This window comes from Geotrypetes seraphini, chromosome 10, assembly GCF_902459505.1.
Source record: "Geotrypetes seraphini chromosome 10, aGeoSer1.1, whole genome shotgun sequence".
NCBI classification, from domain to species: domain Eukaryota; kingdom Metazoa; phylum Chordata; class Amphibia; order Gymnophiona; family Dermophiidae; genus Geotrypetes; species Geotrypetes seraphini.
The window spans coordinates 129,188,723-129,205,296 of NC_047093.1; positions in this window are offsets into that span (position 1 = coordinate 129,188,723).

The window sequence follows — 16,574 nt, forward strand, 5'->3', positions numbered from 1 at the left end:
TTCAAGTTATGGGCTATCTGCTTGCCACACTGGATGTGGTTCCTTGGGCTAGCGCGCACAGGTGTCCTCTTCTGCATGCTTTGCTCTCTTACTGGGCTTTGCACAGGGATGCCTTGCAGGCCTATCTTCCTTGGACTCTAGTAGCATGAGTAAGCGTGGATTGTTGGAATCCTCTGTAAAATGCAGAACTATACATTAAATTAATCATACTTTCCTGGAAGCTAAAACATGATCAGAGACTAAAAAAAACTTAGCCGTTGTCCGAAACCTCAAAGGTGATACCGTGGTACCTTGGATTACGAGCATAATCTGTTCCAGGAGCATGCTCATAATCCAAAATGCTCGTTTATCAAAGCAAATTTCCCCATAGGAAATAATGGAAACTCGCCCCCGAGGCCAGGGCGCTGCTCCCCCCCGCTCGCAAAGTCCCCCCCCCACACGTGATCCGGCACCCCCCCCCCCCCCGTGAGAACAGGCACCCCTCGCCCGACCAACTTTAATTCACCACCACCGCTGTCTGGCACCAGCACGAGAACCGCTCCCCCCCGCTCACAAAGGCCCCCCCCCCCGCTCGAATCGGCACCCCCCCCCCCCGCTCGAACAGGAACCCCCTGCCCGACCAACTTTATCTCACCCCCCCTTTGGCACCAGCACGCAGCCCACAAGTGCCGGTGCTGCTTGAAGATCTTCTTCCTTGTCTCTGCTGGCTTTGAGCATGCATCTGCACATGCTCAAGCCCTTCTAATTCTCCCTCTCGCCGAGATTCTCGCAAACCGGGTTACTCGCAAACCGAGTTTTGACTGTACTTGGATAAAATATATTAAAAGTCATCTTCACCTTAAGTAAGGTACCAAGAGCAGACCTCTTTGCATTGAAAGACAAGAGGTAGGGGGTTCTACCCCAGGAGACTAAGCAAATGCAGACTAGTAGTTGATGCTTTTCAACATAGAAACATAGAAACATAGAAATTGACGGCAGAAAAGGGCTACAGCCCATCGAGTCTGCCCATACCAATGACCCACCCCCTGACTCCTACTCTCCCAGAGATCCCACATGAATATCCCATTTTCTCTTGAAATCTAACACGCTGCTGGCCTCAATCACCCTCTGAGGCAGCTCGTTCCAATGATCTACCACCCTTTCAGTGAAGAAGTACTTCCTCGCATCACCCTTAAATTTCCCTCCCCTGATTTTCAGCGAGTGACCTCTGGTTACTGAGGGCCCTATAAGACTGAAGATATCATCTTTCACCTCTATACGCCCAGTAATATACTTAAAGGTCTCAATCATGTCCCCTCTCTCTCTTCGCTCCTCCAGTGAGTACATCCGCAGTTTTTTTAACCTTTCTTCATACGTGAGTTCCCTGAGCCCCAAAACCATCCTGGTAGCCATTCGCTGAACCGACTCAATTCTCAACACATCTTTTCGGTAGTGTGGTCTCCAGAATTGAACACAATACTCGAGATGAGGTCTCACCATGGATCTGTACAGCGGCATTATGACTTCAGGTTTTCTGCTGACAAAACCCCTACGGATACAGCCCATGGCGAACAGGACCACTATTATGTACTGGAACGAAGACTGCAAACCTCAGCGACAGTCTGAGTAACTGTTATGGGATAAGTGCAGGGTCTGAGCTGCCAAGTTATGATGCTGCTGCAGTCCATGGAAAAGAGAAGTGATCGTCTAGGGAAATAAGCCTTCCAGTGGCTGGGCTGATGTTATAGAAGAGCCTGCCACAAAGTCTTAGGGAAGATACCATCATGTTTCTTGCTTTTTGGAAAAATTTTGACGATGCCTTTGTACAATAGAGGGTGTTGTCCTGTTTACTTCCTGCAGAATTCTTGGTATTGATGGAAGGGGGGGGAGTGTTTGTATGCAACTGCTGTTTGCTGTAACCAGTTGATTATTTTGTATCTGGATGATTTTGATGTTGTGTTATTGCTTAAAATACATGTAATTGTATTATGAATGTTTTATTGTAAACCTCTTTGGACTTTTAGATTTGAGACAAAAACTTCTTACCCTACAATCAAAAGTGTAACTGTTACCTGTACATACATACACTTCCCCTCTCATTCCGTTACTACCAAGAATTCTGCAGAAGTAAACAGGGCAGGGTCTCTAATCCTCATTGTATCAGCCCACCTATGAAGTCTGGTTTCCTCAAGTATATTAACCATTGAATAGCATGGTTTCCTCAACTATACTAAATATTGAACAACATGCTGATTTGTCTATGATATGATCGAGACATTCAAGTACCTCACGGGTCGCATCGAGGTGGAAGAGGATATCTTCTTTTTCAAGGGTCCCGCAGCAACAAGGGGGCATCAGTGGAAAATCAGGGGCGGGAAACTGCACGGTGACACTAGGGAGTTCTTCTTCACCGAAAGGGTGGTTGATCGCTGGAATAGTCTTCCACTTCAGGTTATTGAGGCCAGCGGCGTGCCTGATTTTAAGGCCAAATGGGATAGACATGTGGGATCTATTCACAGTGACAGGTAGGGGAGGGTCATTGGGGTGGGCAGACTAGATGGGCCGTGGCCCTTATCTGCCGTCTATTTCTATGTTTCTATGTTTCTAATTATCTCTTCTTGTATGTCCAATTTGGTGATATTTGGCACTTAGTGCTGACACTTTACATGGGTAGGTTATAAAATCAGCACTTAGTGTAGCCAGTTGTGCATTCTAATTCTAATTGATGCCAATCAACTTCAATAATTGGCTGTAAGCGTTCCATTATTACTAGTTAAGGGCTCATTGGTCAATTAAGTTGTGTGTGCAACTTTGGAAATCATATCTAGAATCTGGGGATAGTACACAATTAGATCTTCACCTATGCCTTTGTATATGCTTTATAAATCAAAAATAAAGTTAAAAAAAAAATCAGCTGGGTAGTGGAACTACATCGCATATTGATTCAAATTAGTATATTTCTGTTATGTGAAATAAGTCTTAGGTGGGACATGGGTAAAAAACTATGCAGCTCATTTTCAAAAAAAGACATTCAAAATATGTCATAAAACCAACACTTGTATGTCTTACTAGTCAAAATGACCAAGTAGGCATTTTTGAAACTGACTTTCTAGACCAGGGATCTCAACGTCATTCCTTGAGGGCCGCAATCCAGTCGGGTTTTCAGGATTTCCCCAATGAATATGCACTGAAAGCAGTGCATGCACATAGATCTCATGCATATTCATTGGGGAAATCCTGAAAACCCGACTGGATTGCGCCCCTCAAGGAGGGACTTTGAGACCCCTGTTCTAGACATTTTTCTGGTCACTTTGTCTCCAGTGTGTCTAAATCTTAAAGGGGGTGTGTTTTGGGCTGGATTAGGGTGAGCTTATCATTTAGACGTTTTACAGCATAAACATTTTACAAAATGTCCAGTTTGGACATTTTGGGCTAGACCTGTTTTTAAAATGAATAAGGGCCAAAAAGGTACCCAGATGTCCACTGGAGGGTTGAAAATATGGCCCACACACTTAGTAACATAGTAACATAGTAGATGATGGCAGATAAAGACCCGAATGGTCCATCCAGTCTGCCCAACCTGATTCAATTTAAATTTTTATTTTTTCTTCTTAGCTATTTCTGGGCAAGAATCCAAAGCTTTACCCGGTACTGTGCTTGGGTTCCAACTGCCGAAATCTCTGTTAAGACTTACTCCAGCCCATCTACATCCTCCCAGCCATTGAAGCCCTCCCCTGCCCATCCTCCACCAAACGGCCATACACTCTCCCAGTGGTCCACTCCCTCCTACCCCCCAAATTTCTGCGTCTATAACAGCTGCCAAAACTATGACCAGTCCTAGTAGAGCTGCAAGCAGGTCTCTGGAGTAGCCTGGTGATCAGTGCAGTGGAATGCAGAGAAGGGGACCTAGACCCATATGCCACCCTAACTAGTACACTTATGGTGGAACGTGTGAGCCACCAAAACCCACTACAGGCACAAGGAATATTGGGTGGTAGGCAGGTGGGTACAGTAGGTTATGGTGAGATGTGTACCTGACACCCTTAATATGAAATTCACAGCAGTGCTCCCTAGGGTGCCTTACTGCTCTGATGACGTCTGTGTGGCCCGTCCTTTAAAATGCTGGCCCCTCCCACATGCAAATGGATTGTTTTAGACATTTTAAATTTGGATGGGTTGGGTGGTGGCTGCTTTTTTTATAATGGCAAAAAAAAATAATATTAAGATGTCTAGTTAGACAAAAATAATCTAGCGGAGTCATTTATGAAAAAAAAAAAAAATAGACATTTTCTTCACTCATTTTTTAAATGTTTTATGTTTTATTACAACTTGTTATTGTTATACTGTTTGATCTTATTACAGGTCCAAGTGGTTTACAGATACAAATAAAATATTATGAAAAAGGAACTCAAAATTGGACAGACTTGAAAATTAAACAACGAACACACTCATATATATATACACAATACAATATTTTCCCGACTTTCTTTAATCCTCATTTTTCCCTTTCCCTCCTTTGATGTCCACAGGACCCAGTGCTGATAAACCTTTTTTTCCCCATAAGATTTAATATATATGAATTATAACTATCAAGATGGTAATTTCCTCGAATACTTCTTGAAAGAAAAAAAAAGTTTTTAACATAGACTTGAAGGCTTTAGTCTTTGCCTCAAACCTCAGTTCTAGTGAGAGTTGGTTCCATAATCGTGGTGCTAATAAAAAGCTTTCTTTCTAGTCCATTCCCATCTTGCCTGCTTAGCTGAAGGGAAAACTAATCTATTATCTTGAAGCGATCTGAGAATTCTGGTTGGTTTATAAGGAATGTAAATAGCTTGGTTATTGAAGAAAGCAAGCTTTATTTGTTAACACTAGAATTTTAAACTGAATCCTATAGAAAACTGGCACCCAGAGATATTGTAAGAAAAGTGGACTGACAATATCAAACTATTTTTGTATCCTAATAATTTCATTATTGCATTGTTTTAGATTGCTTGTAGTCTTCTGAGATTATTGTTTTAGAGACCCATGTACTCATTTGCACGAGGGTGATTCGTGAATCAGCCCCCCGGCCACGGATCAGATCGGATCGCTCAAGGATCGGATCCGATCTGTGGCCTTTGTGAATATAGCCCTTAGTGGCATGTTGCCTTTGGGCGTATCCTCGTCTGTCTGCTGCAGCTGTTGCACTGCCTGATCCTAGGGACCCAGAGGCGGATACGTCTTTTCCTGATCCCTTGTTTGCTGATACAGCGCTTCCCAGGATGGAAGATCAGGGATTGTGTGCTGGATCTGCAGATCCTTTGGGGGTCTTGGATCCTGGTGTGTATACTACTGTCCTGAGCTTATTTCAGTTTTCAGCTCTGCCGGACCTTGCTGCCGAGTCGTTGTAGGAATTGAACTTTGACCGTCATCCTTCTCGCTTGTATTTTATCATTCTATTTGAAAAGATTCTTTTTTATTACTGTATTTAAACTGATTGGAGTCTATTTTGTTTTGTTTTTATGTTTCTATTATGCATATGATTTGTGATCTGCCTAGTTATAGGATAGTGCAGAATATAACTTTTTAAAATTGCATTTTATATGACTTCTTTCATTTCCAAAGGAATATGACACTGATATCTTTCCGATATATGTCTTGGAAACACTGCCTTAAAAAACTAGTGTTTGGGGCATTCAATCACTCTCTGGGATGAACCACCTTGGTATCATCTTCAGCGGGTGTGCCTTTATAAAGATCTACGTCTATAATGTTTACTTTTCAAGTGTTGAAAGCGCAGACTGCAAAGTTTGATCAGTTTATCCCTTCCTGTTATTACACACATATTCCAGTATTCACACAGCCTTTGGAGACAGGGTGTGTTCAGTGGCGTATGGTTACCGAAAGGCTTAAAGCAGCATTACACATCACACACTTGTTCTGCTGGGAAGAGAATCGCTATGGCTCAAACAGCAGCAGTTAACCCATCCCAGCATGGGTCTGTTTAGTACTAGACGACATTGGGCTAGATTCACTAACCTCACAGATCCGACCTGTGGCCGGGCGACTGATGCGTCCTCATGCCGATCAGCAGCACGCCCCAAACCGATCACACAGATCGCTACAGAGCGATCCTAACGCATGCGCAGACCATCTTCTTTGCCTGTAGATGGCCTGCACATGTTCTCCGTGCAAGGAAGAGCTGGAAATTACTTTTTTTGCAAGACTGTGGGGTAGGGTGGCGGAGAGTCGGGGCGGCAGAGAGCAGACTGAGGCAGAGAAGGCAGCTTGAAGACAAAATGGCAGCTTACAAAGATCGCTAACACTAGTGATCTCATGCAGGCTGATGAAATGAGGTAAACTTAGGCCAGGGGAAACACGCAGGCCTTCTGGGAGGGGAGGTGCAGTCCTTTGGGGGGGGGGGGGGTTGTACAAACCTTCAGGGGGGACAGGCAGGCCTTCAGTGGGGACAGGCAGGCCTTGGTTGCAGGACTTCAGGGGGGACAGACAGGCCTTCAGTGGGGACAGGCAGGCCTTGGTTGCAGGCCTTGGGTACAGGCCTTCAAGGGGGACAGGCAGGCCTTGGATGCAGGCCTTCAGTGGGGACAGGCAGGCCTTGGTTGCAGGACTTCAGGGGGGACAGACAGGCCTTCAGTGGGGACAGGCAGGCCTTGGTTGCAGGCCTTGGGTACAGGCCTTCAAGGGGGACAGGCAGGCCTTGGATGCAGGCCTTCAGTGGGGACAGGCAGGCCTTGGTTGCAGGACTTCAGGGGGGACAGACAGGCCTTCAGGTGGGGAATCCTCAGCTGATTCGGTGTCTCAAAAGAAAGCTTTCCTGTTTACTGAAGCAACAACAAAAACTCCCCACTTGATTTCAAACCTTTTAAAAGGCAAAGCACATTGGATAGGATATTCCTAACAAATTACAGGAGAAGAAAATTGCTGGATTTACTTAATGCAGCTTGATATGAATTTCAAAAGTGAGGCAGGAGAGTCGGCAGGGACGTGAGCAGTCACTTCTTTTTTGATTGGCCTGCTCAGTCGGTGTTCCTGAAATTGTGAATCGCTGCCTTCCTACTTTTGCATGCTATTCCCCTCATTCCGCCTGCTAGTACAATCCTCCATTCTTAGCATACTGGACTACTGTAATATCATTTACTTGAGCTCCACGAAGAAAACCATCAGAAGACTCAGAATGATTCAGAACACCGCTGTCCGCCTCATATTCAACCTGAAAAAATGGGAACATGTCACCCCTTTATACCACAAACTTCATTGGCTGCCACTAGAATGCAGAGTCCTATTCAAATTCGCCTATTTTTATTACAAAACAGTATTTGGTCTATCCCCAAGCTACATCAACCCACACTTCATCCTGAACCACAGAAAAAAGAACTCCCACAGAATTCAGCTGTTCACCTTCCCCTCCCTAAAACTCCGTCACTCCAATAAATTCCTCGACAAAACCTTCGCCTTCCAGGCTGCCAAACTAAACCCATGGATAGCCCAAATGATCCTCGTTGCCCCCACCTACCTCAGCTTTAGCAAATTACTCAAAACCTACCTCTTCCAAAGCCAGGACCCTTAATGCCCCCTCCTCAAAGAACCAAAACCTAACTCCCTTTAATGCCCCCTCCTCAAAGAACCAAAACCTAACTCCCTCCCCCTACTGTACCACCCCCCCCGACACACTCTTTCCTACTCCTTCTAAACTCAACTACTTTGTCGCCTGCAACTCTGATCAATTGATACTGTACCGTTTGTAATTCTGTTTTAATTGTTGTGAACCGCCTTAGAACTCCCTGGATATGGCAGTATACAAAAATAAAGTTATTATTATTATTTCCATGCAAGGATCAGAGGTTGATCGGCCACGAGGTTAATGAATCGGGTCAGAGGAAAATCGGGTCATTACACGATCGCAAACACAATCAGCATACTGAATCTAGCCCATTCTTAGTACAAAGAAATCACTGCTATTCCACTTTTCTTTGGGAAATTTGCAGCCCGGCTCTTTGTTCATTGTAATGGAAAAAGTGATAAAATTCTTCTGGGAAAAGCAACGAGTTTCAGCTGAGTTTACTGAAGCAGATTTGGAAAGAGGAGACCTTGACTATCAGGGTATTCAGTCATGGCACACAAAGAAACCTAGTGACTCATTTTCTTGTCTGGGTGACAAATATTTGATTATTGTGATGGCTCTAGAAGGTTAAACATAGCTTACCAGTGTTGCAAGCAAATTACTGACACTACAGTGGAGGTGAAGTGTAAAAAGTGCTTTCTGTTCAGGCTTAAATCAGATTATTATTCTTAGCCTTTTATGCCAAGAATTCAAAATGTAAGGAGCTCTGATCTGAGTATTATTGCTCTACTTCTAACACTGTTTAAACTTTGGAAAAGGCTGTATCTACTGGCAGCTTTGTAATTTTGTTGAAAGATCAATACCCCTCATCAAAAAACAATCTGGTGTCAGGGTTGGCCACACTAATCTAATCTAATCTAATCTAAACCTTAAGTTTCTATACCGCATCATCTCCATGAGAATGGAGCTCGACACGGTTTACAAGAACTTAAAATAGTGGGTAGAGAAGAAGAAAAAGGATTACATGAACTTATGTGTAGAAGGGGGGAGAGAAAGGGGGGAAGGATAGAGCTACAATTTGCTGAAAAGCCAGGTTTTCAGTTGTTTGCGGAATAACTGAAGGGAGCTCAGGTTCCGCAGCGGGGTGGTGAGGTCGTTCCAAAGACCTGTGATTTTGAAGAGAAGGGATTTTCCCAGTTGCTACTCTTTGGGATTCCGGAATCTTGCTATTCCTTGGGATTCTGTATGGAATGTTGCTACTCTTTGGGATTCCAGAATCTTGCTATTCCTTGGGATTTTGTTTGGAATGTTGCTACTCTAATCTAATCTAATCTAATCTAATCTAAACCTTAAGTTTATATACCGCATCATCTCCATGAGTATGGAGCTCGACACGGTTTACAAGAACTTAAAATAGTGGGTAGAGAAGAAGAAAAAGGATTACATGAACTTATGTGTAGAAGGGGGGAAGGATAGAGCTACAATTTGCTGAAAAGCTCCCCGGCGGATCTCAGTATCCCCATCCCATCCCTGCAAGCTCTGCCATAACTGCACAAGTCTCGAACACTTATAAATTTAAAGTGCAAGGAAAAATTTGTCCCCCTGTCATTCTCTAATACAGAATCTTTACTTGTAGGTATGGTCACATGAAATTTGTTCCTAGCTGGATGCTGGGAAAATCACCAACACTCTTGTGTTTGCCTTGGCCAGTGTCTCGCAAACTTTTTCGAGCCGGGGCACACTAAACCTAGTATCCCCGGCTCAAGACACCTGGAAGCGCGCCGACAGCAGCGCATGCGCAAAGGCCCAGCAAATGGGCCTTGCGTTGAAAGGAGAGAAGGGCCAGCAGAGAGAAGAGGTGCCGGCATCGTGAGATTGCTTCGCGAGAGGCATGTCCTATAGCCAGACATCTGCCGCCGGCATCTCTCCTCTTCCCCAGTGTACCGCAGCACACCTGAAATCTCAGGAGGCACAAAGTTTGCGATACACTGGTCTTGGCTGTTGTTTGAACATCCTAGAGGCAATTGGCATGGGCAAAACTTGTTTTGATTAGTTACTTTTCCTAATCAAATGTTCCTTTAGGGCAGGGGTGTCAAACTCAATCACATTAAGGGGCTGAAATCCAACATATATATATAACCATCATCAGTGACGCGGCAGAGGGACTCAACTGCAGGAGAAAGCCACGAAGCAGCCTGTTTAACGTGCTGCGGCTGCCAACGCTGGAGGGAGGTTTGTACTGGTATGTGCAGAAGCGGTATGTCCCTCCCCCTCCAGTACCTGTACAGCACTTTACGCGGCGCATCCTCTCACGATCCTGAGTCAGCCACAGCGCTCGAGTGTGGGCCCTAACCGCGCATCCACTCTCCTGCCTGCCATTGACCTACGGATCATGGAACATGCAGGCAGGAGTGCGCATGCACGGCTAGCGTTTTATTATATAGGATATATATATATATGAAATGTGCGTGTGTGTGTATATATATATATATATATATATACACACACACACACGCACATTTCATATATATATATATATATAATATAAGTAAGAGCAATTTGTCAGACAGTATGACGCAGGACCTGCTTTTATTGGAACATTGGTCCTTGACCTGGCAGCTGAGCTTCAACGCTAAAAAATGCAAGGTCATGTACCTTGGCAACAATAATCCGTGCAGAACGTAGACCTTGAATGGTGAGACCTTGGCTAGAATTGCAGCAGAATGAGATTTAGGGGTGATCATTAGTGAAGACATGAAAACTGCCAATCAAGTGGAGAAGGCTTCATCCAAGGCTAGACAAATGCTGGGTTGTAGCCGTAGAAGTTTTATTAGTCGGAAGCCTGAGGTCCTAATTCCATTGTACAGAACCATGGTGAGACCTAATCTGGAGTACTGTGTACAATTCTGGAGGCCACATTACTGTAAATATGTGCTGAGAGTTGAGTCGGTTCAGCAAATGGCCACCAGGATGGTCTCAGGGCTCAAGGATCTGAACAAATTGCGGCTATACTCTCTCCAAGAACGCAGGGAGAGGGGAAGACATGATTGAGACATTTAAGTATATCACTGGTCGTCTCGAGGTTGAAGATGATATTTTCTTTCTTAAAGGGCCCTCAGCCACAAGAGGGCAGCCTCTGAAAATCAGGGGCGGAAAATTTCTTGGCGACACCAGGAAGTATTTCTTTACTGAAAGAGTGGTTAATCATTGGATTGAGCTCCCAGTGCAGGTGATCGAGGCCAGCAGCGTGCCAGATTTTAAGAATAAATGGGATGCCCATGTCGGATCTCTAAGAGGGTAGAGTTAAGGGGATGGGTCATCAGAGTGTGATCTCTCAGAGGGTTAAGGGGGAGGGTCAATAGAGTGGGCAGACTTGATGGGCTATGGCCCTTTTCTGCCATCATTTTTCTGTGTTTCTTATTAACACACAATGGTTAACCACAAAATTAAACTACACAAAGCTCACTTTTCAACATTCATTCCTACCCGAACACAGAAACCCCTATGCAAATACGGGACCAAAAACTAAAAGTACTAACATAAATAAGAAACCCTAAGATTTGCAGTACAACCCCCAGAGAAAAAGAAACAAATTTATTTCTTCCTGAGCAGTGCAAAATATAGACAGCAGATTAAAATTCTCAAAATTGACACAATTCAAACACTAAATTGAAAATAAAATCATTCCCCCTACCTTTTGTAGCCTCCCTCCAAGCTGTGCCTCCCTCTGGCAGGTGTCTCACCTTCTGGCAGGCTCCCACCTGGCTGTTTTATGTGGCCCGTGGTCCGATGCCTCCGGTGTTATCTTGTGTCCGGCTCCCTCGTCCTCACAGCCACAGTATGCTGAAGCCGTGCGAAGCAGCACATCCTGTGCCTGAACTGGAAACCTTCTCTTTGACATCACATGTCAGAGGAAATGTTTTGGATGCGGTGCGGGTCACGCAAGGAGCCGCTGCACGTGGCTTCGTGTACGCTGTGAGGAGGGAGCCGGCCAGAAGATGGCATCGGGCCGCATAAAAGCTTTGTGGCCCACATGTTCTTTCCCCTGTTTTTGGTTTACTAATACACATTAAACATATAGTATTTGCATATAATTTATCTAGTGCATTGCTTTGCTATATTTTGGCATTCATCCCACGGTATGAGCCTTGCTTTATGCGTTTTAGCAGCTGGTTTTGAGCATCTGCCTTTAGGAGAAGAGCAACAGAGGATTTCAGATGCCCTTAAGAACAGGCTGGAGAGGGATTTGTACTTTTCCATAAAGTTAAACAGATCTGGAGTCCACTGAGTGAGAGAAACTGGAATATATGTACCTTTTCTTGTCTTCTCTGCATTTGCAACATGATAAATCTAAGGTAAAGGTGGAGTTTTGAGGGAAGATAATGCCGGACGGACTTCTACAGTCTGTGTCCCATATATGGGAAAACAGGGCAGGGGGCTGGAGTAGACAACTCCAACCGTGGAGCAATTTAGCCGATGCTGGACAGACTTCTATGGATTCTGTCCCATATGCAGCAAAAAGGATCATGGGCAATTATAAGTATTTTATACCACATTCAAATCATCTGCTCCAAGTACAGGTCTTATCTATCTTCGGGGGGAAGGAACATCATACTGAAACTTGGCAAGTAAAATGAATAATTACAGATTTGTTTGTTGGCTTGAGAATGAATGGCTTGGGCAGGCTGGATGGAATACACAGGTCTTTTATGTCGTCATTCACTATAGTACTATGATCACGTGATTTAGCTTTACTCAAGTGGGTTACAGGAATAGTCAGAAACCACTTCACAGGACGTGGACCTGATGGGCCGCCGCGGGAGCGGACCGCTGGGCACGATGGACCTCTGGTCTGACCCAGTGGAGGCAACTTCTTATGTTCTTAAGTGCCTGGCTGCAGCATTTTGTAGTTTGTAAATGCCAAAATAAGGCAGAAGTGATATCACAATATACTGAGTTACAGTAATCTAAACTAGAGCTTACAAAAGCATGCAGTATGGACAGCAGCAAATTCTAACATAGTGCTGAGTGAATCCTTCTAAGCCAGACGTAGCCCAGAGTCCAGTGGGATAAACAGATGGGAGGCTAAACTCAGGCAAGTTGATTAGATTATAGAGTTAAACCAGATACAATGTAAGGAACTGATTTAGTTAGTGTGTGTAGCAGGTTAGTCCTGATACAGAATGAGTGTATTGAATCAGCCGAAACTAATTCTAATAACCACCAACAATATAGGAATAAAGGTGCGGGCTTGGTTTAATATTTGAGATGGACTAGAGCCACAAACATACTGTAACTTTGTAGAGACTTTCAGCCTCGGGCAGGGAATGGTACATTCCTTTGATAAAAGTTAATTCTTGAGTTTATCCTCTCTGGTATTAAAGTCACCCCACCTTTACCGTCAGCATCTGAAATATTTAAATATAAAGGGTGTAGCTGCAAGAACAGTGACAAGACACATTCCTTGGTGGTGCAAGAATGATCTGATTCATTCCTCAATGGGCTGCTTTTTAGTTTAAATGTGCAAAATGATTTAGCTTAAGTTTCAGATATTTGGGGTAGAAGCTGAAATTTTAATTTAAAACACTCTTTATGTAAATACTTCCACTTCGTGCACCAGCCTTAACAGAGCAGGAATGTCACACTTCACAGAAAGAGAGGCTTTGGTGGGATGGGGCATCATCACACCATTTCCACAATCGGAATCAAGTTTCTCAGCAACGTACGTGTTCAATTGCAAGCACAATGGGGATAATTTTATAAAAGATCTTTTGCGCTTCAATGATGTTTTATGCACGTAAAAGGCCTTCAAATTGCCCCCTTGGATCTGTCCAAGAAAGTATGCACTTACAAGCTACATGTAGGCATGCTCAGGGGAGGGGTTGGCCACAGCATGGGTGAAGTCACAAAGTACATGTGTAACAAAGTATTTATGCACATACATTTACACCAACTCCCAAGCCAGTCTAAATATTAAGAAGCCAACCAAAGTTTGGTTATGGTACCAAAAACAGGCTCAAATTCTCTCTGCCTAGTTTCAGTTTCAGCCAAAGACGATCACATGTTTTCGGTGAAAGCTGAAAATTTATGCTTTGTCTCCCCAAAGAGGAGTTGCCCCTCCTAGACTGTCTCTCCACCTGAGTGCTTCCCCTCACCCACAGGACCCTCCTGGGGTCTAGTTGAAGCAGGAGTGGTCACCACTTACTCTTGTCCATTCGGACTCTGCTTCCAAATGTCTTCCAAGACTGGATTGTAAGGTAGTCCTGTTGGGTAGAGGGAGCTATATTTTTTGTTGTTGTTGTTGCAATGGACGCACATCTTCTTGCAGGACACATTGAGGGATACGAGTGACTAAGGTATTCGCCAGGGTACGCCTGGCTGAGCCTCCGCGTGTGCGGATCACCGGACTAGATGGACCCCAGGTCTGATCCGGTACAGGCATTTCTTATGTTTACACTATATGGTAAATGGAGTGCTCCAAATAAAATGCTTTTGATGCAAATTTTTAGCAGGAATTTTAAGTCCAAAAATTTGGAATAGGCCAGTTCCTAAAGAGCTTCTATGTATTATTATGTCAACTGTATGACACAAAATCAGCCACAAAGGAAAGACGACCTTCCCTATCAAATTGGCTCTATGTCTGTTACTGTCATGCTATGCCTGGATCCATATAATACTACCAGCAGACATCCAGTTGGTTTTTAAGGGAAGTCTTTCATTTTTGAACACTTAAGAGGCTTTTTTCCCTCCTACAATTTTTGAAGGGACATGTTATTAGGGGGTTTTCTGCAGTGTGTACAATGAGAAACCTGTAAGTATGTACAGTATTTGCACATACCTTTTTCTTTGAGAAGTGGAGATTTTGAGCAGTACATTTTAGTTTGTTGGGGATTCCCTTTGACTTTTTTTTCTCTTATATTCCACAAATCCTACAATTCTATGCAGATTACAAATTATTCAGGTACTTATTCCCTAACTGTCCTGGCAGGCTCCCACTCTATCTACTGTACCTGAGGCAATGGGGGTCACAAGGAACAGTATGGATCTGTAGCTCTAACCACTGCACTCCCACACTGACACCAAATTTTTAATTTCAACGTTTTGTTTAGTTTGATTATAAAGTTACATTCCACATTACTTTTATTCAGCAGTGCTATCTTCCCATATAGGTCACGGTTGTGGAATAATCTTAAAATTTTTGGATAGTCAACATTTTCCCCCATTTTAGCAAGAGACCTCTATAGTTCTTTTAAAAAGTGGTTTTGGGTCTCACAGTAACCTTTCACACAAGTTTAATTAACCTATGGCTAGACATTGAAAAATGGCCAGATCAAGCCAGTGGCTTGGTGATTGTCCTCGCAGTGCCTCAAGGGATATTCAAGTAAATTTAAATTGTTCTAATCAATAACTGTATCCTACAGTTCTTTTGGCAGTTTCTTGCCTGACAAGTTTAGGCCTTTGCTTCAAATTTACTTCACAAGGCTTGTTTTTCCTTAGAGTACTCAAATCAGCTTAACCCTTTATTTGGCAGATGGCGAAACTACTGCTTGATGTTGAACGAGAGCAACAGTGCCAACTAACAGATATTTGGAGATGCAGATCTCCCATAAGCCATAGAAAACCCATGTTGCTTCTGAGCATCAATGCCAAATAAAGTTAATTACATGACTGGCTGCAGATGGGCTTCATTTAATTTACTATAGGCCCTGCTATGGAATGTGCTAGAAATGGAGCTAATCTGGATTTGATATGGTAACAACTATAAAGACTTAAGAGATTAAGATTTTTGGCTGTTTCTTCTCAAGGTTTTCAATATTTTTATAATTGTTCTCCCTCATCTAAAATGTACAGCATGTTCTACCAGTTGATTAGTAAAACTCCTACTGTAATGCATTTTGAATTGTCTTTGTAAAAATGTATAAGTGTATAAGGCATGTAGAAAGATAGAAACATGATGGCAGATAAAGGCCAAATGGCCCATCTATTCTGCCCATTCGCAGTAACCATTATCTTTTTCTCTCCCAGGCTTTCTTTAATTCAGACACAGGCTCTGTCTCCACCACCTCTTCTGAGAGACTGTTCCACACATCTATCACCCTTTCTGTAAAAAAAAGTAGTAGATACGTGGAATAGTCTCCCGGAAGATGTGGTGGAGACAGAGACTGTCTAGCTTCTCGTTGTACGGCGACTCCTCCAGTCCCGTAACCATTTTTTGTCGCTCTTCTCTGGACCCTTTCCAGTAGTACTATGTCCTTTTTCATGTATGGCAACCAGTGTTGTATGAAGTATTCCAGATGGGGGGTGTACCATGGCCAGTATAAAGGCATGATAACCTTTTCAGATATGTTTGTGATCCCCTTCTTAATCATTCCTAGCATTCTGTTAGCCCTTTTTGCCACCGCCACGCATTGCGGACGGTTTCATTGACTTGTCTACAAGTATTCCTAAGTCTCTTTCCTGGGGGCTCTCCCAGAGTATAGCTCTGGACATCCTGTATAAGTGCATATGATTTTTGTTAACAACATGCATCACCTTGCACTTATCCACATTGAACCTTATTTGCCATTTCGTGGCCCATTCCTCGAGCGTATTTATGTCTCTTTGTAGGTCTTCACAATCCTTCTGTCCTCACTACTCTGAATAACTTTGTATCGTCCGCAAATTTAATCACCTCATTCGTTGTGCCAAGTTCTAGTTTGTTTATAAATATGTTGAAGAGCACAGACCCGAGCACCGAGCCCTGCGGCACTCCACTCGTGACGCTTTTCCAGTCCGAGTATTATCCATTCAACCCTACTCTCTGCTTCCTATCCGCCAACCAGTTTTTAATCCAAGAGTATATCACCCTCGATTCCGTGCCTCTCAATTTTCCGTAGTAGGCTTTCATGCAGAACCTTGTCGAATGTCTTCTGAAAATCTAGATATACGATGTTGATCGGGTTACCTTTGTCTATCTGCCCATTTACTCCTTCGAAGAAGTGCAGTAAGTTTATCAAGCAAGATTGAGGTACAAGAGGGAATTTAATGCCCCATC